This window comes from Monodon monoceros, unplaced genomic scaffold (assembly GCF_005190385.1).
Source record: "Monodon monoceros isolate NGI ecotype Baffin Bay Population unplaced genomic scaffold, NGI_Narwhal_1 Super_Scaffold_14, whole genome shotgun sequence".
Taxonomy (NCBI): Eukaryota; Metazoa; Chordata; class Mammalia; order Artiodactyla; family Monodontidae; genus Monodon; species Monodon monoceros.
This window is the reverse complement of record NW_021703770.1, coordinates 5,162,672-5,188,033: the sequence shown is the minus strand read 5'-3', so window position 1 is coordinate 5,188,033 and position 25,362 is coordinate 5,162,672. Positions and strand designations below refer to the sequence as shown.

Here is a 25,362-nt window from a genome sequence, read left to right as displayed (position 1 = left end):
TTCGCAAAGCAACCACAGCGGTCTTTTGAAAACCTAGAATCACATCACTTCTCCCTCTGGAAGAAGTGATAAAGGCTGTCTCTTGAAAAGCTTCCTACGGCTTCTTATTGTAATTACAATGAAAGCCCACATTTCTTAAGAGGCCATCAGGGGTCCACTTGGGACTGTTCGATCTTGCCCTGACCTCCATTTCAATTTCTTCCTTAGGTAGGTGAGCCCACCACAGTGAGCTTTCTTCCAGCTCCTTAATATTCTAACTTCCTCCTTCTCAAGATCTTTGCATAGTTTGTTCCCTCTGCCTGGAATACCCTTTCCTTTACCCTCCACATGTCCAGTTTCTTCTCATCTTTCATCTCAGCTTAAATGTCAACTCCACAAAATTGACATTCCCAGCAGATCCCCTTATTTAATATTCTCTGCTACCATCCCATTTACTTCTTTCATAGTAGTTACCCCAATTTGTTATAAATGCATTTGTGTTCTGACTTGTTTAACATCTGACTCATCCATTGGATGTAAGCCCCATAATAATAGGAGTAATATCTGTGTTTTGTTCACTATAGTGTAACAGGGCATAGTCCTGTGCCTAACCCTGGAAGATGCTCAATAATTGCTTCTAAAGTAGATAAATGATTGAATGAATGAATGAATAAAGAAGGCTAAGTCATCAATATTTACCAAGAAACCTAAAATATCTCTGAAGCCCCATCAGATAGCCATCACTGGAACATTGCCCAGGGAAACTACACAGTGTCTTTTGGGGGAAAAAGCACCAACTTGGGGGGTAATAAATCAGGGATACTGGTACAATTTCCCATGGGACTGTCTGCAAATTTTAGGGCCTTTCTGAACCACAGCTTGCTTGTGGTTAAAATGAAGGTTTACAACCAAACTAGGAATGCTTAACCAGGAGAGGGCCATGGTCTACTATGGACATGCATTTTATGTTATTTTATAGTAGTGAGCTTCCATCAAATTTTAAAATATTCTTGACTCCAAAAAGGTTAAGAAACACTGGATTAGATTAATTCTAAAGTCCCATATGCCTCTGACAATCTGTGTTTCTATAAAAGGAAGATCAGTGTACTGGTCAATATTGGATATGGCTCCATGTAACAGAGTTCTCACATAACAGCATCTCAAACAAGATTGAGGTCTATTTTGTCTCTCTTTCCTTTAGGTCTGGAGGTGAGTGTTCCAAGATCCGTAAGGATTCCAAGCTACCGGAGACTCCAGTTCTTGTCTTGTTGCTCCACCATCCCTCGGGCATGGCCCTTGTCTGAATGAATATTTGACCACACATGGCTGGATGGATACTCCAGCCAGGAGGACTGAGGTAGGGGAATGTCGCCTATTTTTAAAGACAGAAGTGAAAATGTCATGTAGCATGGGTCCTAACTTCCTATTGGCTGCATTTGGCTGGAAGAGAGTCTAAGAGATACAGATTTCACTCTGGGTGGTCATGTGCTCAGCTAAAAATCAGAGGTTCTACATAAGTCTTAAGTAAAGAGATGTGTCTGATGCCTGCTATCACAAGAGACAGACTGTGCAAAGGGAAATCAGGTTTGCAGACTGCCTGGCATAAGTACCCAGAGAATTTACATCTCATAGAATTTCAGGTTGCAAGAGACTTAAGAGTTTTGTAATCAAGTCCTTTTTGTCTGCATATTTTCCATTGTGGTTTCTTCCTGAATTTAATTTATTTACACATGGAATGAATATTTACTGAGTACCTACATCTACTGCATTATGCAGGCACTGTATCAAACTCTACATATAGAGTCCCTGCCCTCGGAGTGAATAGTCTACAGTAGAGGCAGAGAGCAGACCTTCCCACTGTAGCCTCAGGATCATTTCTCGCAGGAGACAGTGGGAGCAGAAAGAAGAGGCCCCTCCTCAACCTTCTTGGGAACCTGTGGTTCAAGAAGGGCCTTCTGTAGGAGGGCCTCATACTGAGTTTTGAAGGATGATCAACAGGTGCAGTGCCTGACATGGGGAAAGCAAAGGAGGTACTCACATCACCTCCAAGGGATGACTAGGAAGGAAGGAGGGAGGGAGGAAGGGACAAAGGGGAAAGAGGGATGGGATGGGAAGACAGGGTTTATTGCACGGAGGAAAAAAATCACTAGAAGATTTCAGATTGTTGATCTGGTAACAATTAAAAACTCATCTTAGGCTTAAAAATATACACACTATATAGTATTTTTGTTATTAAAAATGGTGTTAGTGTTCTGTGGAATAGGCAGGCTGTATTTCTCTTTTCTTTCTGTCCATCTCCCCTCCAGATGGTGAGCACCAGAGGGCAGAGTTCCTGTCCGTTTATCTCTGTAGACACCAACTCTAGCAGAGTGTCTGACACAGTAGCAGGTCCAGCAGGTGCTTGGCAAATGAGAGAATGAGCAGATGTTAGGCTGATGAAGAGGCGCAGGCCTTCTACACAGAGGAAACAGCATCCGGAATGATGGGAAGGCTGTAGAGAGCAAAGAGCAGCAAGGGGTTCATCTCTGTTGGAGGCCAGTGTGCATAATGGGTGGAAGGAATGAGGGCAGTTGGGTGAAAAAAATCACTTTTTAAAACTGTTTCCTCAGGCTCCCCACCACTAGCTGCACGCTGATAGTAGCCCAAGCCTTTCTTCTGTGGTACCTGTCACCGTCTGTAACCATACACTGGAGTAGTAGCAGGTTGTGGAGAGTCCAGGCCACTTCCTGGGCACAGATCCTGGCCTTGCCACTTCCTAGCTGTGTGACCTTGGGCAAGACATTTAAACTGTCTATGAGGCAGTTTTCTTACCTGGAAAATGGAAATAAAAATGCCTATCTCATAGGCTTGTTGGAAGGTTTAAGTGAAAAAAATACAGTTAAAGTAGTTCCTTGATCATTAGTGCTTAATAAATGTTAGTTATTGTTAATAGGTGATGATAATGATGATAGATGATAGAGAGATAGATAGATAGATTAATAGATAGACAGATAGATTGGGGCAGGTGTCTGTGTGGTTAGTTGATTATGGTATGTCTAACCCTACTACATTATAAATAAGGGGCAGGACCACCTCTTACCTTTATGGAGGCAGCCCAGCAAAATGTCCGGGATGAGGGAGGTGCTCAGTAAATACAGATGAAAGGATGAAAGTGACAATGCAGCTGGAGAGGTAGGTGGGAGACAGATCATCTGGGACCTTGGAAACTGTGCTAAGAAGCTTGGATTTCCCCTCAGGGCTAGTCTAGGCTCCTGAAGGGAAATAAAATGGTCTTATTCTCAACATCACGGAGGCTGGACTGGAGGGGAGCAGGCTGCGAGGTCCCCAGTCACACCGATTGAACGAATAATCCAGGCACTAGCCGATGAGAGGCTGGATTGAGGAAGGGGCAGCACAGAGGAAAAGAAAAAAAACAGTTTTCCCTCTTGGGTCTTTATCCAGGTTACTTAACATCTCTCAACCTTAATTTCCTTATGGGGAAAGCAGAGCTCAGAACTCAATTCTGACAGGGTTTCTGTGGGAATATATAAAATATATGAAGAGTGACACATATTCTCGGTCTGATAGATAATCAACACGTATTACGCCCCTTCTCTGCCCCTCCGGATCAGCAACACACTCTCCCCAGTACCAGCTCCCCTCCCCGCAACCAAACACACACACACAGATGTCAGTGGCCGATATTTAGGGACATATAGCTTACTCTTCTAATCGTGCGCTCTTAAAAGTGGAAGGACCTGTCAAGGTCAGTTAGTCCTGCTCAAAGCCTTTTAGGACTAGAAAAGATCCTAGGTCACAACTACTTCGTACGCTTACAGACACGGAGAATCAGAAAAGTAAGGTGATTTTCCCAGCACACAGCGTGCAGGCTTTAGAGCTGGTCCACTTTATACCTCACTGTTTTTTCTAGGTTCAGTATTCCAAAAGCTAGCCCAGTGTGCCATGGGATATTATTACCAACATCCAGGAATTTTTATTAACCATATTCACAAATAGCGAGCCCAAGGTAAAGCAGAGACTCTGCAGCGGTAGTATCTATGATGTGTTACACACAAATTGTGTGCTGGGCACTTGGCCACTTTCTTTATTTACATTAATTTGTTTCATTCTCATTATTATTCCCAATTTACAGATTAATAAATCAAGTCTCAGAGAAGTAAAATAATTGCTTGTATGTGACGTAATTAGAGTCAAATATATTAAAACATTTACAAGCTTCATTAAGTAGTTATTACTGGAAACATTTGTTGTGTGGCAGATACTCTACTAGGTCCTGGATTGCTCTGACTCCAAACCCAGCTCTGTCTCATTGCAAAGTCCTTGCTCTTCATCACTGCTCACCCACACAAAGCCTAGGTGAAAACAGCATGGATTGAATTCCCAGGCCAATTTCTCTTTATCATTCTGGTTCTTCCATATTCAGATTTTTTTCATTATTTTCAACTATATTTTATTATGATTTATTTTTATTTCCTGTCCTACAGCATGTCAAATTTCAAGTCCATTTCATCCAATAGACACTTAATCAAGTCTTAACTATGCAAAAGCAATATGCAAGAATAGAGGGTAGGAAAATGTAAAGATTAATGAAACAGGACCCTTGCCCAAAAAGAGGTGACAGTATAATTCTAGATTGTAGGAGGATTAAATAGAGGTACTAGACTGGGAATATAAAGGGAAGAGAAAATGACATTTAACAAAGGCCCGTACTGTGCTGGATGCTGTTTCTTGGGGCTTTCCATACATTATACATATAGCCCTCATAAGAGCGATTTCTGGTGGAGAACAAAAGAGAGTCAGGGGTTCAGAATGAGTAACTAACTTACCTAAGTTTGCATGGCTAGTGCTGGTGAGTGGCAGAGTGACAATCCCCTACAGTTCATCTGACCCCAAAACCTGGACCCTATTCACTACATCACACCATCACCAGAAAGCAGCCAGATGGGGACAGAAGAGGGAACCATAATTCTGACTGAGAAGTTCTTCACTTTAACCCTTAATTATTCTTAACCCTTAGTTCTTAACTTTCTTAACACTCAACTATTCTTTCACTCCCATGTTTGAAACCTGGACACACAAGGTTGAAATGGGAAGGAAACTTAAAATTCAGCTGGTTCTAGGAAGACAAATAGATATTTATCTCATGGTCAATGGAAAAGGCAACTCCAGCCAACAACTAACAAGTCTTCTAATTTATGAGGTGAGAAGTCCAGAGCCAGAGAAGTAGTTGTCTTTGTGTGGGGTGGAAGATGATGGCACAAACCCCAGGCATGTTGATTTGCTCCTCATCCCCACCAGTGTGAGCTGCTGGTCTGAGAATAACCTTGATTTAGTTCAGGTGGCTGGAAAGGTGATAGGATAGGAGAGGTTCAAGTATGGAATAAGCCTGGGAGAAAATAGTTGAGATGGAGCTGCATCTCAGAACCAGATGAGGGATTCAGAATGGAGACATATCCAGTGGCTAGAAGGCTGGCTGTAAGAAGAAGTTCCCAGTTCTTGGGACAAAGAGGGAGGATCCGAGGCCATGAAAACAGGCAAGTGAGACAAAACCAAGAGAAGAAGTAGGACTCAAAATGAGTAATGAAACCTGGATACATGAAGGAGCTCAGTCCCAGAGCCAAGAGGGAAATGAACATTAAGGGGACACCATCCTGGCTATTTTGGGACACATTACCTCGTTTAATCCTCACAACTGCATTATGGGGTGGGTAGTCTAACCCCTTATTTATAATGAGGACTGGGACTCAGAGAGGTAAATTACTTGTCACATAGCTAGAACTTAAGGGCTGGAGAGATTTTTTTTGTTGTCACAAGTGGGGATTTCTACTGGCATCTAGTAGACAGAAGCTGGGGATGCTGCTAAACATTCTACAACACACAGGACAGGCCCCCGCAAACAGAGAATTATCCAGTCCCAAAGGCAAACCGTGGTCAAGTGGTTGAGAAGCTTTATTCTGCATTGCCAACCTCGGAAATGACAGAGAATACAAAGCAAGTTCTTTGTATTTGAAATTATACATCATTCACCCTTCACACATTTATTGAGTGCCTACTAAGTTCCAGTAACGGTTTTATTTCTTCTCCCCAGCTTTATTATGGTATCACTGACAAATAAAAATTGTACATATTTAAAATATACTATGTGGTTTTGATGTAGGTATACATTGTGAAATAATTACCACATCAAGCCCATTAACATATCCATCACCTCACATAAGTACCATTTTGTGTGTTTGTGGTAAGAACACTTAAGATCTGCTCTCAAATTTCAAGTATATGATACAGTATTATTAACTGTAGTCACATGTTGAATGTTAGATCTCCAGAACTTATTCATCCTGCATAACTGAAACTTTGTACCCTTTGGCCAACATCTCCCATTTCGCTCACCTGCCCCCGGCCCCTGAAAGTCACCATTTTACTCTCTGCTTTTATGAGTTCTACTTTTGGAGATTACACACGTACGAGAGGTCATGAAGGACTTGTCTTTCTGGGTCTGGCTGATTTCACTTAGCATAATGTTATCTGGTTTCATCCCTGTTGTTGCAAATGACAGGATTTCCTTCTTGTTTTAAGGTTGAATATTTTATTATATTTCATGTGTGTATGAACATATATAGCTATTTTCTTTTTTTATATAAATTTATTTATTTTTGGCCGCGTTGGGTCTTCGTTGCTGCGCGCGGGCTTTCTCTCTGGTTGCGGCAAGCGGGGGCTACTCTTCATTGCGGTGCACGGGCTCCTCATTGCGGCGGCTTCTCTTGTTGCAGAGCACGGGCTCTAGGCGCGCGGGCTTCAGTAGTTGTGGCTCCTGGGCTCTAGGCGCGCAGACTTCAGTAGTTGTGGCTCGCGGGCTTAGTTGCTCCGCAGCATGTGGGATCTTCCCGGACCAGGGCTCGAACCTGTGTCCTCTGCACTGGCAGGCGGATTCTGAACCACTGCGCCACCAGGGAAGCCCCACAGCTATTTTCAAAAAGACAAAAGATAAGTCTTGGTGAGGATGTGGAGAAGAGGGAACCCTTGTGCACTGTTGGTGGGAGTGTAAATTGGTACAGTTATTATCCAAAGGAAATGAAATCCAGGTACTGTTTCAGACTCTGTAGGTACAGAATTGAATAAAGCAGTTAAAATCCTGCCATGTTGAAACTTCATTCTAATGAAATACAGACAATCAACACATCAGCCAGCAAGTAGACAGTATGGAAAGCCATAAGCCCGAAGGAGTTTATCTAATGGGAGAGTGTACGTGGAGGAGAGGGACAAGGACAGAGTCCTAGGCCCTTGACTTTAAAGATTAGAAAAAGGAACAGGAGAGTGTGGGTTTCCTAGAAATCCAGTGAAAATGTTTCAGAAAGGAGGATGTCATGTTTGAGATTCTGGCCTCACCTCCCCCTCCAGTGAGAAGGGTCACTAGGCTTCCAAGAATCTCAGTTTAGTATTGTTCAGAGGCTCAGTGTCCCCCCTCCCCCACCAAAATGGGGCCTCTGAACGTTATCATAAGAATAAAATCAGTGAATGAATATGGAGTCTCTTTGTAATTGCCTTATGGATGAAACCGATCATCATCATGCCCTCCAGAAAACCTGTGTGTCCAGATTTGGTTTCATATTTTTTGTTTTTTGAAACCATAACAAAGAGAGACTACGGATGGGAACAGAAGGGAGATCTTTTCTGATACAGCACATCTCATAAAGTGCATCAGAAACAACCTGGTAAAAGACTGTGTCGGGGGGGGGGGGCGTGGATTTTATTCAAGTTTACTAAGGATGCTTTGGCCAAATATTTTTTTTGCAATTTATTTTTAACAAATTTACTGAGTGACTTGTTTCCCTGTCATTGGAGAAGAGTCAGTACCGTCTGTAACAGTGCTGCGTTGTCACACAGGGGGTTCTTGTGGGTGTTTTTACAAAGGATATTTGGGGCTTTTGCAACAGGGAAAATAGAGAAATGAATGCTGGGTAGGCTGCCAAAAATATCCATTGAGGTAATGACTCATCTTTCAAATCTAGAAGGGAGGAACCTTAAACAGCAATCCTCTGCTCTTAAAAATAGCAAATGTCTGTGTCACACTTAACACGTGCCAGGCACTGTACCAAGCACTTTACATATATTGATGCATTTAATCTTTACAACAAACTTATGAGGTACTGTGGAGCTCCCCATTTTACAGATGAGAAAATGGAGGTTGAGCAACTTCTAGAGGTCACCTTGCTACTAAGAAGCAGAGCTGGTGTGAACATGGAGACTGTATTTGTAACCACTATTCTGGGTCCCTTCTCATTGTAGAGATGAGCTAACAGGTGCAGAGAGGGGAACAGGCTTAGCCAAGCTGGATCACTGGTTAGTGATGGAGCAAAGGCAAGCTTCCAGTATCTCTGTCTCAGCTGTCAAAACGATCAAATGGGCAACTTTTTAAAATAAAGATTTTAGGCATTTTTAGGAAATAATATAGAGACATCTGTGCATAATGGGAAAGGAGAGGAATGAACCGAGGGTCAGACGCTACGTCACAGCTGCTGGAAGCTGCAAAATCCTCCACCCCAACAAGGCTCAGTTGATGTTCCTCTGCCTTTCCCATCCCTTACCCCTGGGCTGCCAGCTTCTGCCGGTTAAACCGCGTGGACTGGCTGTCTCCTGGAGACATGGCTTTGCTGGTTTCCGAAGGCTAAACTCCCATGAGAAACAAAAGTCTCTGCCCCTAATCATTCTGTGCGTTACGATTCCCTGCGTACAGCTTCTCAAGCAATCCTGGGGAAATCATCCCCTGAAGCAGACAGCCAGATAAGTGTGTTTCCCTCTGGAATCCACACAGGCTACAAAAGAATTAACGAGGAGAATTAAGGGTTGTCAGAGCTTGGAGAAGTCAAGCTATTTTCTACCCAGGAGCAATCTGTTAAGATCATAGAAATCTGGACAAATAACTGGGAAGCACATCACAGGGAACAATTTTGGGCCAGTGAGTGATACAGAATGATTGTCTGGCTAGAGCTTGTTCATTCCTATTACCTCCAGTCCTATTTTTGGCAGGTCTCTATAGAAGCATCTAGTCAATAACGTCTCTCAACAGGGTCCTACATTGGGTCTGCCTGGGGAGTTAATACTCTTTTATTTCTCTGATTCCCCACTTCTCCCACTCTACCCAGAAAAACACTGAAATGAACTCTGCCATGAGCAAGGCATTTCATTTCTGACTGACTCTGGTTCATAATCAACAAAGAAGGATATGAACATCTAAGGTTAATGGGAACCTTAGGTTAATGGGAAAATATAGACAAGAGTGGAATTGCTTCTGTCTTTGACCTTTAAGCATGTTTTTCTGATTGATCTCGGAACCTACATTTTTCACTCAGCAAAGAGAGGAATTTTTAAAAAATATATTTGTTGTGTTTACCAGCTGAACAAAGGACATCAGTGAACTCCCTTGCCTAATTAAAAAGAAGTTTATTGTTGGACATTTACCAAAAAATACATGTGGATGGATGGATGGGTAGGTGACTGGTGGGTGGGTGTAGTGATGTACAATGTGTTGACCTTGAGGTTTACAGAAGCATTGAAGACTTATATTGAAGCAGAGAAAAATTATTAGAAGATTACTAGAGGCATTTTTTACTATGTGCCAGGTACTGTGTGGACAGCTCTGGTTTGGGATTAACATAAACACACTATATATAAATAGATTACCAACAAGGACCTACTGTACAGCACAGGGAATTATACTCGATATTTTACAATAACGTATAAGGGAGAAGAATCTGAAAAAGAATATATGTATGTGTGTACGTATATATATTTTATATATGTATGTATAACTAGATCACTGTGCTGTACGCCTGAAACTAATACAACATTGTAAATTAAATATACTTCAATTAAAAAATAATAAAAACAAAAAGAAAAAAATGCACAAGTGAGTCTAGACTGCTCTGCATTGCCTAATTTCCCACACCCACTACACTCCCCATCTCCCCCAGCCCAATAAATGACAAGTGTCATGGTGGACACTGCCTTACCTTGGATACGTGCCTTGTCTAACGTTCATTCATTCATTCGGCAGATATTTATTGAGCATATACAATGTGCCGGACCACTGGGAGTAGACCAGTGAACAAGAAGATTAAAAATCCCTTTCCTTTTGACACTTATATTCTAATGGAGGGAGACAGACAATGAGCAAATCACCGTAACAGTTATAAAGTGAAATGAAGCAGGGTAACTAGAGCGGAGGCGGTGGGTGGGTGGGGGGGGTCATACCTGTTTATTCAGTAAATTGCTATGATGCCTGACTACACAGGAGATGCAAAAGGAAGCAGGAAATGCACTGGATTTCAAGGAGACCGAGAGCCGTGTCAGTTCAAGTAAGGGCACGTGGAAAGGAGCGATCACTTCTTCTGAGGGCAAGGAAATGGCATAAGAAGTTAAGGTCTTTGAGACCAGGGGATACTTAAGCTGAGTCTTGAATTTGTTCTCTGAGCAGACAGAGAAGGAGGCTATATTCTAGGTTGAAAGATATTCAGATCTGGAGCCTCACAACTCAAAGTGTGTTCTACAGACCAGTGGCACCAGCATCACCTAGGAGCTTATTAGAAGTTAAGAATCTCAGGCTATCCCCATCAACAAGATGCCCAGGTGCTTCTCATGCAAATTAAAGTTTGAGAAGCACTTTTCCCAACCGGTGGCTTTCAAACTTTGTAGCACGTTACAATCACCCAGGGAACTTCTAAAAATCCCGATGCCCAGGCCACACCTTCTTTCAATTTTACCAGAATCTCTGAGAGTGGCATCAGATATCATTACTTTTAAAACTCCCGGGGTGAAAACCCTGCCTTAAATTTCTTCTCACCCCTGACCTGTGTGCCTTATCCTCTATAAAAATTCAACTGTCATGCTAAGAGTCTCATTTGTGAAACAAGAAATCTTAAAACCCTAACTTTGCTGATATGGCTGCCTTGGTCACACCCCTCCCCCCACCACCCCCAGAGAGCTTAATCAGAGAAGAGAGAACTTACACCTGGTAAGTGGGGAAGGATGCGCCGTGGATTTCCCTGCGTGGTGACAAGTTGGCAGCTCCGGCTCCCCCAGATGGCTGGGCTGTAGCAGACACCGTGCGGCATCTCTGACACATACGTGCTGCGTTTAGCATTCTTTCCTGAGCCAGAGCAGACGGATTTGGGGAGAGAGGACAGCGGGTCTTCAGAGAGAAGGAGAGCATGCCGTCCCAAGTCCTCATCGACAACAGGCTCTGTTCTTGAGGAGCAGCCAAAACACTTACTTCTCACCAAAACTGAGTCATACTGAAAAAAGCAAGAAGTTGAGCCAAGATGCAAACTTTTCTTAAGAACTTTCTTCCCAGAACTTCATCTTCTGCCATTTGCCTCTGTGTAGCCTTTGCACCATTCCTCCCTTCACTTCAATCCCCCAACACTAAATTTATAGGAAGGACCACAGTCGGAGGCAAGAGGGAAAGGAAGACTCCCTGGACAGGAGTGCCTGAGCCTTGACCGGAAGTAATCGCCGTTATGCCTTGAAAAGTGACGTAAATCTCTGAATTTACGTTGGAACATTGTAAACGTTCCCTTGGAACATTGCAAAAATGAGTTTTCTCATCAATTAACCCTCTGCTTATACTCTTGTCCCCATCCCCCGCTGTTTCAAGTTTGGGGACCAGAGATCCACTGGCTGTCCCAAGGCAGCTATAATAGATATGATCAAGGGAAAAGTCAAACGCCAGGAATTCCGGATTCTTCATGGGGTTGGTCATGAGTCAACGTGTCTCTAACTCCATCCCCTGGTAGAGAAGTCAGAAGATTACAAGAATTGGGCTGAAAGAGAAAAAGGGTAGGGAGCACATTCTTTACCTAAGACTTGGCCTTAATGAGCTTCTAAATAAATAAACTATTGCTACTCTAATCTAGAGTATTTCTCTCTTTCCTACCCCACAGGAAATCTTCCTAACCACATTTATTATACTCTATTTTGGAATTTTCTCCCCAAACCATCAAAATGGCCATAGGCAACCCCTTTAAGGACAGAGTTCTGGGTAAATGAAGGGGGGAGGGGTCCAACTTAAACGAAGGACACCCTATACAAGCAGCATTTTATGGTATAAGAATATGATTAGCATCAAAAAGACAGCACAGTACCTGGATTCTCACGCGAAGAATGCAGAAAGGCAGGCCATAAACATCAACTGAAACTCTACCCCATTTCAGGACTATGCTAGTCCCCAGTTAACCTCTATAGCAACTATTTTAAAGGTTTTATTTTTCTTCATTCTATAGGTAAGAAAACCAAGGTTCTGGAGATTCAGTACATTGCATACATTGAGACAAACTAATAAACCCAAGCCTAGTTGATTCCAAAGTCCCTGCAATTTCCTATGGAAAAATAAAATGACTCCTAGTTATTAAGCACTAGGTTGATAGGCCAGTGCACTAAACATTTGTATGCATCACCTCGTTTAATCTTGCCAGTGTCACTAGAAAGTAGGCACTTATTTTTCACATGATACTTTTTCTGAAAATCTGAGGAACGGGTTGGTCAAGTTCTTGTCTAAGTGATGAGTGATAGACCTTGTATTCAAACAAGTTCTAGTCTGACTTTAAGCCTCTGCGCTTTGCCATTCTTCAGTAGTTTCTTAACCAACCTCAAAAAAATGACTCTAAAGCTCCCTCTGTCACCTTGAAAATATCTTGATTCTTATAACTGTGTAAGCATGGTCCTAGGATTGAATGCATTAATTAACAGTGCTCCAGAAATTCCTCGGTGTTTTGTCATTAGAGGCACAACACCTTCTTGAACGCCATTTATCTTATCCGCCTGGGAATTGAAGCAGAGTGTACAACTGGAGTTTTTCACCTTAAACTCCTTTCCTATAAGGAGGTCTGCAGATGACTACAGGAGAGATCAGGAGGAAAAGTGAAGGGCCTGGTTTGCACTGGTGTTGATGATGGATGGATACAGGGAGAGTCATGGGTGCACCACTTTATTGATGCAATCTGCAAGCTGCAAATAAAAGTGTCTGGAAAACTGACAGTTTCTTAAGTGATTTCTATACTGGGGAAATTTGAGGAATAAATATTAAAGGAAATGATGCCTCATAGCATCTTTCTCCCTGGGGGGGTCACTGACCATGGAAATGGCATTGATGGCCCAGTATTTATGTGAGACAGGCTTGATTCAAGACCTCGTTGACCCTCAAATGCCCTTTCCTTGCCTCCTTCTGGGACACTAGGATGCTTCAGGAGATGACCTCATACAGAGGCTGAGAAAATGATTGACTGCATGATGTGATTTACCTGCAAATTTTCCCCACAGTTTTTCCATGAAGGCTAAAATATTGTCATCAGAGGCACAACTTGAGTTGGAAAGATAGCATTGTAAAACGGAAAGCTTATGCTCTGTCATTCAGTATTCTTTGCAAACGTGACACTCAATGAAACATAATATTCCATTGACTATTTCTGTAATTAGAAATTAAGGCTGTCTCCATTTTTCACTACTTTAATGCTGCACTAATTTAATACTTTTGTATATACATATCTCTGTCAAAATCTATTATCATGTACTTAGGAGAATGTTCTAGAAGTGGATTACTAGGTCCTGAAGCTGGTGGAAATGTTCATTGGTGAATTTTTTGAAAAATACTTTTTTAACCTTTATGATTCAAAAAAGTTTCAAATACTTTGCATGTGGGTTGCTGTTAAATCGGGTCTCCCCTGTCCCCCACCTGTGCCATTGACTTTTTGTGCCTGTGTTCACTCAGGACATTGGATTACCCTTATTTCCTTATTAAATGTGATCTTGCTAGTGTGAGTCCATCATTACAGTCTGTGTAATCCTTTAGAATTTTGCTACAGCCATCAAACATCTGATCTGCCCCTTCTAACATCGGGTCAAAAATAAGTATGTCTTCTGAGCTTCTAGCTGGGTCATAGTTAGAGCACACCCCATGAAGCCTCTCTCTGGCTTGAAATAAATTCATTAATACTCATGAGCACAAATGTTCATCCAGCCCCAAGTCAGTGTCAGTGCATTATAGATCATAGACTGCCCATAAAGGATGCCCTTGAAAATGGTTTGTGATCATCCCATTCATACTGTTTCATGAAGAAGAGTGTCCGTAGTGGAAAGTTATCTGACATAGGGGGGTCATGTTGGCTCCTGGGGATTACCACTTCTTCTGTGTACTCCCTGTGCTCCAAAATAATCTGTAGAATACTATGTATTCTGCATAGTATAATACATAATACTATGTCATAAAATGTTTCTAGACAGGCAGTGATATCCACTCAGAGGAGATGATATTTAAACTTAAGACATGAATGACAAGGAGCGTGAGTCAAGTGCACTTCAGGGCAAGAGCCATGTTGAGGACTTGCAGTCTTCCAGGCACAGGTTTAAGGGACTGAGGGGAGACTTTGACAGAGAATTGCAAACAGGACCTTGAAGCTGTGGCAGGTGGAGCTGAGGGAGATACCAGCTGGCCGGAGCTGACAGGAAGGAGAGTGGAAGCAGTGAGCAGTGGGCGGATGCTGTTTTTATGACGTTTTCTTCAAGTGGTTTTCTTTCTGCTCTAAGATTTTGTTCTTCCTCAATCCAACTTAGAATTTGTTCGCCCATTACTGAGGATTTTATATGCCATGTATTTGTTTATTCCCTTTTAGCTTATGCCAGAAGGACTCTTACCTACTCCAAACCTGGGGGAGTATTTGTGTATACATATGTGTGTTCTTTAAGAACACGTGATGATGCTCAGGGTCCGGGTGGGAGATGATTTGCATGTCAGTTATGGATCATCTCAGGAGACCACGGCTGCCCCTGGCACTTCTCTGTGTGATGGAGTGATACAGGAGAGTCATGGGGGGCTTTGACAAGTGGGGTCAAAAGATGCTCAGGGTCCGGGTGGGAGATGATTTGCATGTCAGTTATGGATCATCTCAGGAGACCACGGCTGCCCCTGGCACTTCTCTGTGTGATGGAGTGATACAGGAGAGTCATGGGGGGCTTTGACAAGTGGGGTCAAAAGATGCCTCCTGTTCCTAGTGAGCAAGGGCTTGGGAGTCAGGAGACAGGGTTCAAATCCTAACTCAGCCACTGTGTGACATTGGCCAACTTCCTTTACCACTAAAGGTCTCCATTTCCTCATCTATATAACAAAGATTCTTTAAATGAGTCCAGTAAACCCACTATTACATCCATCCTGAGCAATGAAAGTAAGTCCTCTGCTATAGCAGAAATTCGAGTCGTCAATCTGAAACCTTCCTCCCATTCCTATCCCAACCGTATTCTTATCCCGATGAGACCCTACTTGAGTTCTCCCTGGTTCTGAGCTCTGGACTTCTTACCCTGTCCTGGAGGACTCACCCCCAAGTTTCTCCCTGCCCTGGATTCCCCAGGCAGATGTACCAATTCTGCGGAGCTAGCGTACAGGCACCTCTCTGGCAGGTTGCCGCAGGGCAAAGGAGCCCTGTGGTTTGAGCAGAAGTCCAGGCATATGAGTCAGAAAGTTTTCGTATACTTCTCGAATTCTTTCTGTTTCTCTGCCTTTTGCTCAACTTACTATTTATTAAAGGGTGTTTTGAGCTCTCAGCACAGAACTGGAGTTTTATCCAGGCATAAACAGGACTGCAGTCCCTCGGGACTAGTGTTAGGGAATACTTAGTCCCATTCTCTGAGTGTCTACTTGAGGCATCTTTCTGACCTTCCTTCAACCCTAAGCCCCTTCTCCAGGGAACTCAGTAGGGCAAGTCAGTGCTCTGATGAATGAGATGGGGAGAAGTCACTGAGCCTCCCGATGGGCTCAGGAGAGCCACATTTTCTGCTTATCCAGGTGATAAACTCAGAGAAGCAGCAGACACTCCTGCAGTGGGGATGCCTGGAGACTGAGCTGCCCATGTTCAGTGTGGCAGAGGAGAAAGGGGTAGGAAGCTCAGATTAGGGCAGCACCTCGAAGCTACAGTCCCCAAACCAGCCAGTTCGGTCACAGAGCTGATACTTGATTTCCATTTTTCTGACTCCTATGTGTCATATCTTGATTCATTTCAAACTCTGGGGGTACACAGGTATTATTTAATGCCCCCCTTAAAATCCCACATATAAAAGGTTTTGCCTGGAACTTCAGGGATAGGCATTGGAATAACCATTTGGAGCCCAAAATAGTGTGGGGAGACATTGCTTCCGGCATGGCCAAGGCGCTTCTAGCTTGTCCTGCAGGGTTTTCGCCTGCAGGTGCTCCAGTGACTGTTAACATGACATTGGACCCAGACCATTAGTGAGTCCTGATTCTCAGGGGTTGCTGGCTGATTCTGACTTGAGCAAGTACCAATGAGGCAAGCCTCCGCTTATGGGAAAAAGAGAGTCTTTTAGCCTGCGGAAGGCCTGCCTCAGAACAGGCAGAGCTTCAGTGCATGGGCTTTTTAGTCGACAGTGGGAGGAATAATTTTTTGCTTCTTTTACTGTGTTTCTCGGCAGGGACCATAAGCCAGGACTTAAAATTGGAAAAGCAGCTAACTTCCCTGTGGGCTACAGAGGCAGTAATGTATGAAGGTTATGCCTTAAAGTGGGAGCATTGGACTCAGAATCAGCCCCTCCCCACAGATACCTGAGCCCAGTCATGACTTCAGATTTCAGAGACCCAGATTGCAGCTCTATCCACTACAAGGTGGTGGATGTCATCAGAGACAAAAAAAAGAAAAGAAAAAAAAAAGTAGCAGGGTCCCTATTATGTAGGGTTTGTGTCAACTTTTCATGTTGAATTAGAAAACAATGTAATAACAGTTTTACAAATGTGGTGAAAAAGAAAGGTATTTAAAAGTTCTGCACATGGAACTCTCTTTCTAATTGTGGTTTGCCTTCAAAATCACGGAAGAATTAGCTAGTTGAAGATGTGCCTCAGATTTGTTACCAAAGCAGGAAAGGGAAATGAAGGAGGTCAGAGTGATAAGCCCAGGAGAAGGCTGGTTTCCTTTGCAGGGGCTGAGATCTGGGTCCACTCCAGACAGCTGAGGAGGTAAGTGAGGTACAGAGGACAAGCTGGACAGGTATGGAAAGGAAACGAAGATATACCTGGGCCCAACCATCCTTAACGATGGAGCCAACAGGAAAGATGTGTTTTAGTTGTTACTAGATCATAAGAAATGGCAGGGACCAAATAAATCTAAGACAGAGAGAAAGAGTCAAGAGCTGAGGGAGCAGACGAGAGTGACTCTCAGAAGGGATTCTAGGTCCAGAAAGTATGTATTGAATAGAAGCTCATTCTCAAAGCCACAGGTGGAGACCATCGATGGAACAACTGGACAAGCCCTGCTTGGACCCAAGGAGAGCCAGGCCAAGTGGTCACGCACACCTAGACAGATTTGAAAGGGGTCACCTGAGAAGGCTGGCCGTATTAAGTGTCATCCAGGGGAAACAGCGCAGAAAAATGTGGACATGCACACTCAAACGATATATGGAATTGGGGTCCAGAGAAGACGTGGTTATTGCAGGGGAATAAGCAAGTGATGAGAGATGGTGTCAGGGCTTGGGCTAGAGGTTGGCCTGATGGAGGAACCACTCCTGGGGGGAATGTACAACTCAGAGGGACACATGTGGTCAAGATTCATTTTAACGATGGATAGTTCTGGAAGGCCCGGCTCTTCTTGGCTCCATCTATTCTGCTGTGCTGTGCTTACAAGGTAAAATACAGACAGCATTTGAAAAATTTTCTTAACAGTAAGAGAGCAAATCAAAAGAAAAGGAGAGAGAGAACTCAGCCAGGGGGCATAAAAGGAAAGAAGCCCACTTAAGAAGCAAGTTAAAATTTCAGCCAAATGATTTTGAAATGAATTTAGAAATAAGGGGAAAGTGGACCATCAGAGGCACATGCCATGACCACAGGGAAAAGTACAACAGAGGGAAATTTTTCGCTTCTACTGAAGCCGTGCCAGTTACCTAGGCCTGAACAATGGCGAAGACGGGAAAGGCAAAGTTCTGGGTGCGAGGCTGTGGTGGAGGTGTCAGACCTCACAAAACCCGGAGGTTCAGAACTCCAGAAGCCTCACCTGCATCTTCAGCTCGGGAAGCTGCTAAGGATGCTGCTCCAGCTGCAACAAAAATCAGCTTCACAGACTAAAATGATGCCGCAGATCAAGGTAGGGGCAGCAGCCACCAAAGCTCAGGCCTGTGGCGCTGGACAGAGCACACACATCATGGCAGGAGGAGCCAGGATCACCCCAGAACTGCCGGGAGCATGGACTGAAGGAGGGTCTGAAAGCAGCATGAGGAAGGGGAGAGTCTGAGGGGGTGACCCGCAAAAAAAAAAAAAAAAAAAAAAGTATAACACAAGGTTACTACTGCAAAGTCTCAACTTTACAAAGAGAATAGTTCAACTGCCACCTTCTGAGACAGGAAGTGTGTGAATGGGAGATATTAACACAGCACCAAAAGTAACCTCCTGATGGGAGAGTTCTTCACTTACACGTGAGGAATCTGGACCACTGGCTTAGAGTAGCTGGCATCCAGAAACCAAGTGTCTCTCTGCTGTCCTGAGATGCCTCTGAGATTCTGCTTGTCTTTGATGACAGTGGCAGATGACAGCGGTGTGGATTAGGAACTGGGCCCTGAGAACATCGTTTCCCCAAGGATAACTAGTAGCTGGGGAGGGGGTTCACAACTGGTCGTCAGGGGGTTGTTGAGAAAGATTGGCACCGTGGTATCTATTTAGACTCTTCAGATGGTGAGATGCATCTAAGAAGATCCTCAGGTTTGGATTAACTTGGAGGTCTTTGAGAAACTATCACCGTTCTAGTAAAAGGCCACACAGAGGAAGCCCAGGCAGGCTGCGTTACCTTCCTCGGAGGATCCTTGTGTGGCCATTTAATCCCAATGCAGGACCTTTGGGTGTCTCCATTGGACAAGCACTGGGTGTCATTGGAGATCCAGAGTGAAGAATAGAGAGTGCTTAACCTAGATTCAGGGAACTGCATTGTGGAGTCTTTGGCAAAAGTTAAAAGGCTGCCACGCGTCCCAGGAGAAAGAAGAGGAGGGAAGGGTTTCGGGGGGGACCTATAAAAGTGAGGGCGGCGTTTCCTGGAGCTCCTCTGGAAGTCAGAGTTGCACCCTGGCTGACCATCCCAACGGGTGGAGAGAACCAGAGGCCCCAGCGAGTGGCAGAGGGGGCGCTTTTCCCTCTCACCCCAAGCTTCTACTCCCAACTGTCCTTCAGCTCCTCAGTTTTCCTACCCAAGAGAGGAAGAGAGACTAATCTAACTGGAGAGCCTGGGAGGAGGCCCCGGACATCCCGCATGTCTGTGGGAAGAATTTGCCAGGGCAAGTGCTGCCCTGCCATTGGGGACAGTCAAGTTCAGTTCAAAGGGAGATGGATCAGGAAGCCCAGGCATGCTCACACAGCTAATATCCATTCTGAAATCCCTACTTTTCCATAATGAATCTCATATAGTTTTGTAATTTTCTAATTTGCGAACTATTATAAACCGATGTGATGGTATGAGTTACTGCTGGCTTTGACCCCAAAAGCAGCCTATTGAGTATGACAGATAGTGTCAGAAATTATGGAAGGACATCAGGAAAAGTGAAACTCGGGATGCTGCTTGATCCACCCGCTTTCCACACCCAGCTCCTTTTCTTTTCCTAAAGCTTCAGAAACTCTGTGCTTTGATAGGTTGAGAGGTCTTCCTTGGACACAATATAATATTATGGGCTAATTTAGCTTCGTGTGAGCTGTAAGTCCCTATGCTTTATTTACACCGTCCTATCAAATCTTTACACAAATACCATGAGGACGTTCTATTTCTTTCCCCATTTTACAGATAAGTAAACTGGCTCAGAAATGTCAAATGACTTGTCCAGGGTCATAAGAAAAGGTGGTGGAGCTGGGATTCAGCCCTAGCTCAGTCTGACATGGAGCTCATACGTTTAACCACTCCATTCTAAGGTCTTTCCTGAAATGTGAGTTTTAACTCTGCAAAGAGGGAAGGATGAGCCCTCTAACCAACTTCCACAGGACTTTTCAACCAGCATTGAAAGGGTGCTGATGATAGAAATTAACAGCAATGGAGAAACCCCCATGTTGTCAATGGCTTGGATAAACTGGAGCTCATATACACTATTGTAGAAATTTAAATACTACCTTTGCAGAGCTCAATCTATTGATGTATAGGAACTTGTTCTAGGAAAATAATTATACCAGAGCAAAAAGATACATGTGCGAAGCAGTTCTCTAAAAGGTTATTTGTAATGGTTTTTAAAATATATATATTAAACAACCTAACCATCCATCCCCAGGAGGACTGGTTAAATGCATGAGAGTAAACCCATCTGGCTCAGTGGGCCATGGCCATTTATAATGATAATAGAGATCTGTATGTATTGACTCGGAAATATGTTAACTGAAAATGGCAGGTTACACAAGAGTATGCATAATAGAATCCCATTTTTCTGAAAAAATAAAAATAAAAATGAGTGAGTCTGCATAAGAAAAAGCTAAAAGGATGCGCCAGTCAAATCTCGGCAGTGAGGCAGTCTAGCCTAATGGTTAGAGGTGGGGACTCTGCACCCAGGAGACCTGGCTCTCGTTCTCGCCTCCTGCTTGAGACCTAGGACAAGTTATGAACCTTCCCTGCCTCAGTTTCCTCACCTGGAAACTGGAGACTGTGATTCTTACCTTATGGTGTTGACTTGAGGATTAAATGAGATGATCAGTGTCAAGGCTCAGCACAGGGCATGGCACATGCTGGACACTTGGTGGATGGTGGCTGTTGTGACATTTATGTGGGCACATGTTCCACTTTTCTAGTGTGATGTAAGTAACTACCCCCAGACTCAGTGGGTTCAACGATAACCATTTTATTATGTCTCACAAATCCATTGGGTCCCAACTTTGGGCAGGACTTGGCAGATTATTTGTTTTCTATAGCATCACCTGGGGTCATTCTTGGTACTTGGCTGGTGGACACACTGATTTGGAGCATACAAAATAGCTTCACTCACACGTCTGGCATCTCGATATGTGTGGCTGGAAGGCTGGGCTCAGTTGAGACTCTTGATTGAAACGTCAGTTCATGGTCTCTCCAGCATGGTGGCCTCAGGGTAATTGAACTTTTTACAGGGGGACTGGCCTCCCCTAGAACCAGTGGCCCAAGAAAAACTGGTGACAGCTGCCTGGCCTTTTCTCACTTATCCACAGAAGTCACACAGCTTTACTTTCACTACACTCTACTGGGTGAAGTAGTAATAAGTCCTTCCTGATTCAAAGGGAGGGGGCATAGACCTCGAGGAGAAGAGTGCCAAGGTCTCATTGTAGACAGACACGCGGGATGTGAGATATTGTTGCTGTCTTTGGAAGATATAATCTGCCACAGAACCTATATCCTTATGCCCTAGTATTTTGCAGGTATATAATATGTATATCTACAATCTAATGTGTATCTCTATGTACAGAGCTGGATGTACTTTATATAACTAAACACTTGGGCACACAAGTAGATGTGTACAAAGATATGTATAAATCCTGTATCAGAATTGCTTCAGTTGAGCAGACAGGCCCTGTTGCCTGTGAAGTCTGAAATGTTTGTGTAGGAAAGAGCTAGAAAGAGGAAGGAGATGCTGGCTTGTTGTATATATAGCATAGATTTTGCCCTTTACAATAAGATGATGTATTTCATTTTGCTTTCCCTGTTGCTATGGTATCTGTCACTTTATTTATAACTGTGTCTGTTCAGTTACATCCCTGTACTTGAGAGGCTTTTCTGCTCTAAGAACCACAGCAAGCACCCGAGGCTCCCTGGGTCAGGAGTGGCAGGAACGGGGATCAGGGTCTGCTGACCTCCCTGAGTTGCCTTTCTAGTCCCCCAACACCCCTCAGACAGCATGGTCTTACCTGCCTCCCGCCCCCCCCCCCCCCCCCCCCACTGCTCATGCAGTCAGCACTGAGGTCTGTGACCTTGCTGGCTGTGTGAACCTGGGCAAGTTACTCAGTGTCTCTGAGCCTCCCTCTTCCTTTCCCCCTCCCTTTTATAAAACAAGAAGGCGAAAGCAGACTTTACCAAGACCCCTTCGCAATCCACCACTCTCCACGACTCTTTCAGTTTCTGGAGAACCCAGTCCTCTCCACCTGCTGGCTTTTACATGCCTGGCTTCCTCTGCCTGTTAGACTCACCTCTGCTCCTCCTCATCTTTCAATGTCACCTCCTCCAAGGAGCCTTCCTGGTCTGCGCCTCTGCAGCAGATACACTCAGTGCTCTCATGCTCATATCCCCTTAGGTCAGAACCCTCAACTATTCCCGGCACATTGGCTTCCTGGGTGTGCTTTCACTCCCAACAGCCAGAACCCGAGTCTCTTCATTGACAGGCTGCCTTCTTCTGGTCCCAGTGGTGCCCAGTGCCTCCTCTGGGCCTCTGGCGTCACCTGCCTCTCCCAGCTGAGGCTACCTCTGTCTCTTCTCAGCAGCTGTCCTTCAAGAGCATGGGCCTGAAAGCCAGTCCTCAGCTTCTCCTATCTGGGCTCACTGCTAAGTAACTGGGCTGTACCAAGTGCAGTGGTTGATTTTGTATTAGTTTGACTGGGCAACAAGATACCCAAATATTTGTTCAAATGCTATTCTGGGAGTTTCTGGGTGGGTGTTTTTCGATGAGATTAGCATCTGAATCGGTGAACTGAGTAAAGCAGATTGCCCTCCCTCATGTGGGTGGACCACATCCAATCAGTTGAAGGCCTGAATAGAACAAAAAGACTGAGCCTCCTCCAGCAAGGAAGAGGAAACTCCTCCTGCCTGACTGCTTGACCTGGGACATTAGTCTTCCCTGGCCTTCAGACTTGAACTGAACGTCTGGAGGCCAGAAAAGACCTTGGCTCTTCTTGGAGCCCAAGCTTACTGGCCTTCAGACTGAAATTACATCATCAGCTTTTCTGGGTCTTCAGTTTGCTGAATGCAGATCTTGGGGCTTCTCAGCTTTTATAATCCCATGAGCCAGTTTCTTAGAATAAATCGTGTGTGTGTGTGTGTGTGTGTGTGTGTGTGTGTATGTATATCTATATTTATATCCATCCCGTTGGTTTGGATTCTCTGGAGAACCATGACTATGACACCAGGATAAAATAATAATAGTAATAATGATAGCCTACTCTGTGTCAGGTGTTTTGCATCTATTATCTCTAATCTGTAATTATTGCCATTTTACAGATGAGGAAACTAGAACTCAGAAAAGTTAGGCCTCACGCCAAGGGCACAGCGTTAGGAAGAGGCTGAGCCTGCACTGGAACCCAGAACTTGTGCCGAGTGGCTTCATGGGGCACACCATCAAGCCAGAAGTAAGTTGCATGAAGCATTTGCCAGTAGGTGAAAGTCCAGTTCATCTCAGGTCCACCCTAGATTGACTTACGCTTTATTATTCCTATTTCCTCACATGCACAGGCTCAGGAAGGGTGGGTGAAGCCCTTTCTTGCTTGGAGAAGCCAGGGAACGTTACGGGCGGGCAATTCCATCAGCACAGACACACTTCCAAGTGCTAATTACCAACATCGGGGAAACGAGGTCTAAAAACAAATGCAAACCAACTAGCCCACGTTACCAACTGCAGCCTCGTCTAAGCACTGCTCCCTAACAGCCAGCTGCTCTGAAGAGCAGACAGCAAAGCAGTCAAGTCTACTAACAGCTCGGGGTCCTGCTGGGCTTCTCGTGCCCTACAGCCCCTCAGCCAGGCTCCAACACAAAGGCATGGGATGCTGCGTACCAGTGTGGGGAAAGAGCCCCCACACCTGCCCTCAAGAAAAGTGGCCACCTAGTGACGGGGTCCCAGCTGTGGGACAAGAGGGCATTAGATGGACACTTGGAAAGAGACGGGGTCCCAGCTGGCTGGGATTTGAGTGCCAACCACCACCCACTAGCTGTGCCGTCTGTGTGCCTCTCATCTTCTTCCTTTCATCCATAAAATGGGCACAGGAAGAGCTGGTTTTGCATCTTTCTGAGGATCCTGTGAATCTTGGTTTTGGCACTCAGCACAGCACTTGGCACGTGGTAGAGTTTGGGGCTCCTGGTCCTTCCTTATGAATGAGCCCCAATTTTGCCTGAAGGCCTAGAACAAGACATTTAACAGGAAGAGGGTAGGGAGTTGTCGTCCAGCAGCGTCAGCACCCCAGAGCAAGGCCACGGGGTTCGACCTTCTGGAGCGCTCATCCTTCCCCTCACTGGTCTCTTCTCACCTCACACCCTCCCCTCCTCATTGGGAAGTGAGACCCTGTGGACCAGAGGGCCCGGGACCCTGCCCTTGGATGCAGCAGGGGACAGGAAGTTGGGTGGGGGCCTGCTGCTCTGCCATCAACCTGGAAAGAGCGGAGGGGGCAGGAGGGGACTGGGGAAATAGTGAACAGCGGTATGAGAGGGAAGGCAGCCAAGTCTAGGGGCCAGCGGGGCTCAGCAATGGACTTGGGAGCTGACAGTGCTGGGCTCCCCAAAGCAGGGACCTCCCAGACAGGACCTTCAGGCCCTGGTGCCCCCCATCCATGGGACTGAGACTCCTTCTGCCACAGCGAAGAAGCATCGTTTCATGTGGTTACACCCCATAAAGGTGTGAAGGAGGGAAGAAGGAACAGGGTCACTGGCTGGGAATTCTTCAGGGGCCGTCGGGATAAAGGTGTACCCAGTGCCCCCCAGTCCTCTACACATTCTCTCCTTTGTCTGCCAGTTTCCCTGCACTCCCTGTTCTGTTTGTGACCTGATGATGGTAAAGCCTCTTCATTTATTGATGAACCCTTGGGAAGCAAAGTACTCCAGAGACTTCTCAGATCAATACACAAGGGCGAGAAATCATCGGAGGATTACAAGAACTGGTTTACTTTGAACTCCGCCTAATATGAAAGGAAAGACCAAAAGGGAAGTAGTTTACTTTAATATCTGTGTGGCTTTTTTTTCAAATGGCAACAAGATGCATCCCTAGCCCACGCGTGGCCCTTGCTCTTCCAACTGTAAACAGGTCTTTTAATGGAAAGACAGCACAAGTTTGAAGTTCAAAGGACCGAGTTTACGTCCCACCTCTGCTAAGGGAATAGCTCTGCGATCCTGGGAAAGTTACTTAACCTCGCTGACGATCACAGGTTTCTCCTATAAAACTTTAATGGTGATAATAACTAAGTCCCTTTGATGGTGGGGTTATTAAATTAACTAATGTAAGTGAAAATCATTTTGGAATTTTAGAGCTATTTTGGTATTAGTTTCTTTTGTGATTTTTTTTTTTTTTTTGCAGTACGCGGGCCTCTCACCGTTGTGGCCTCTCCCGCTGCGGAGCACAGGCTCCGGACGCGCAGGCTCAGCGGCCATGGCTCACGGGCCCAGCCGCTCTGCGGCATGTGGGATCTTCCCGCACCGGGGCACGAACCCGTGTCCCCTGCAT

At 44.8% G+C, this 25,362-nt stretch overlaps 1 long non-coding RNA gene across 1 annotated transcript; it reads left to right on the top strand.

The window, feature by feature from the left end:
- Nucleotides 1-1,188: 1,188 nt before the first annotated feature.
- LOC114895234 lies at nt 1,189-25,141 on the top strand. The gene is made up of 3 exons (XR_003793457.1): nt 1,189-1,336; nt 23,157-23,284; nt 24,658-25,141. It is a non-coding gene; the product is annotated as an uncharacterized LOC114895234 (long non-coding RNA).
- The last annotated feature ends 221 nt before the right edge of the window (nt 25,142-25,362 follow it).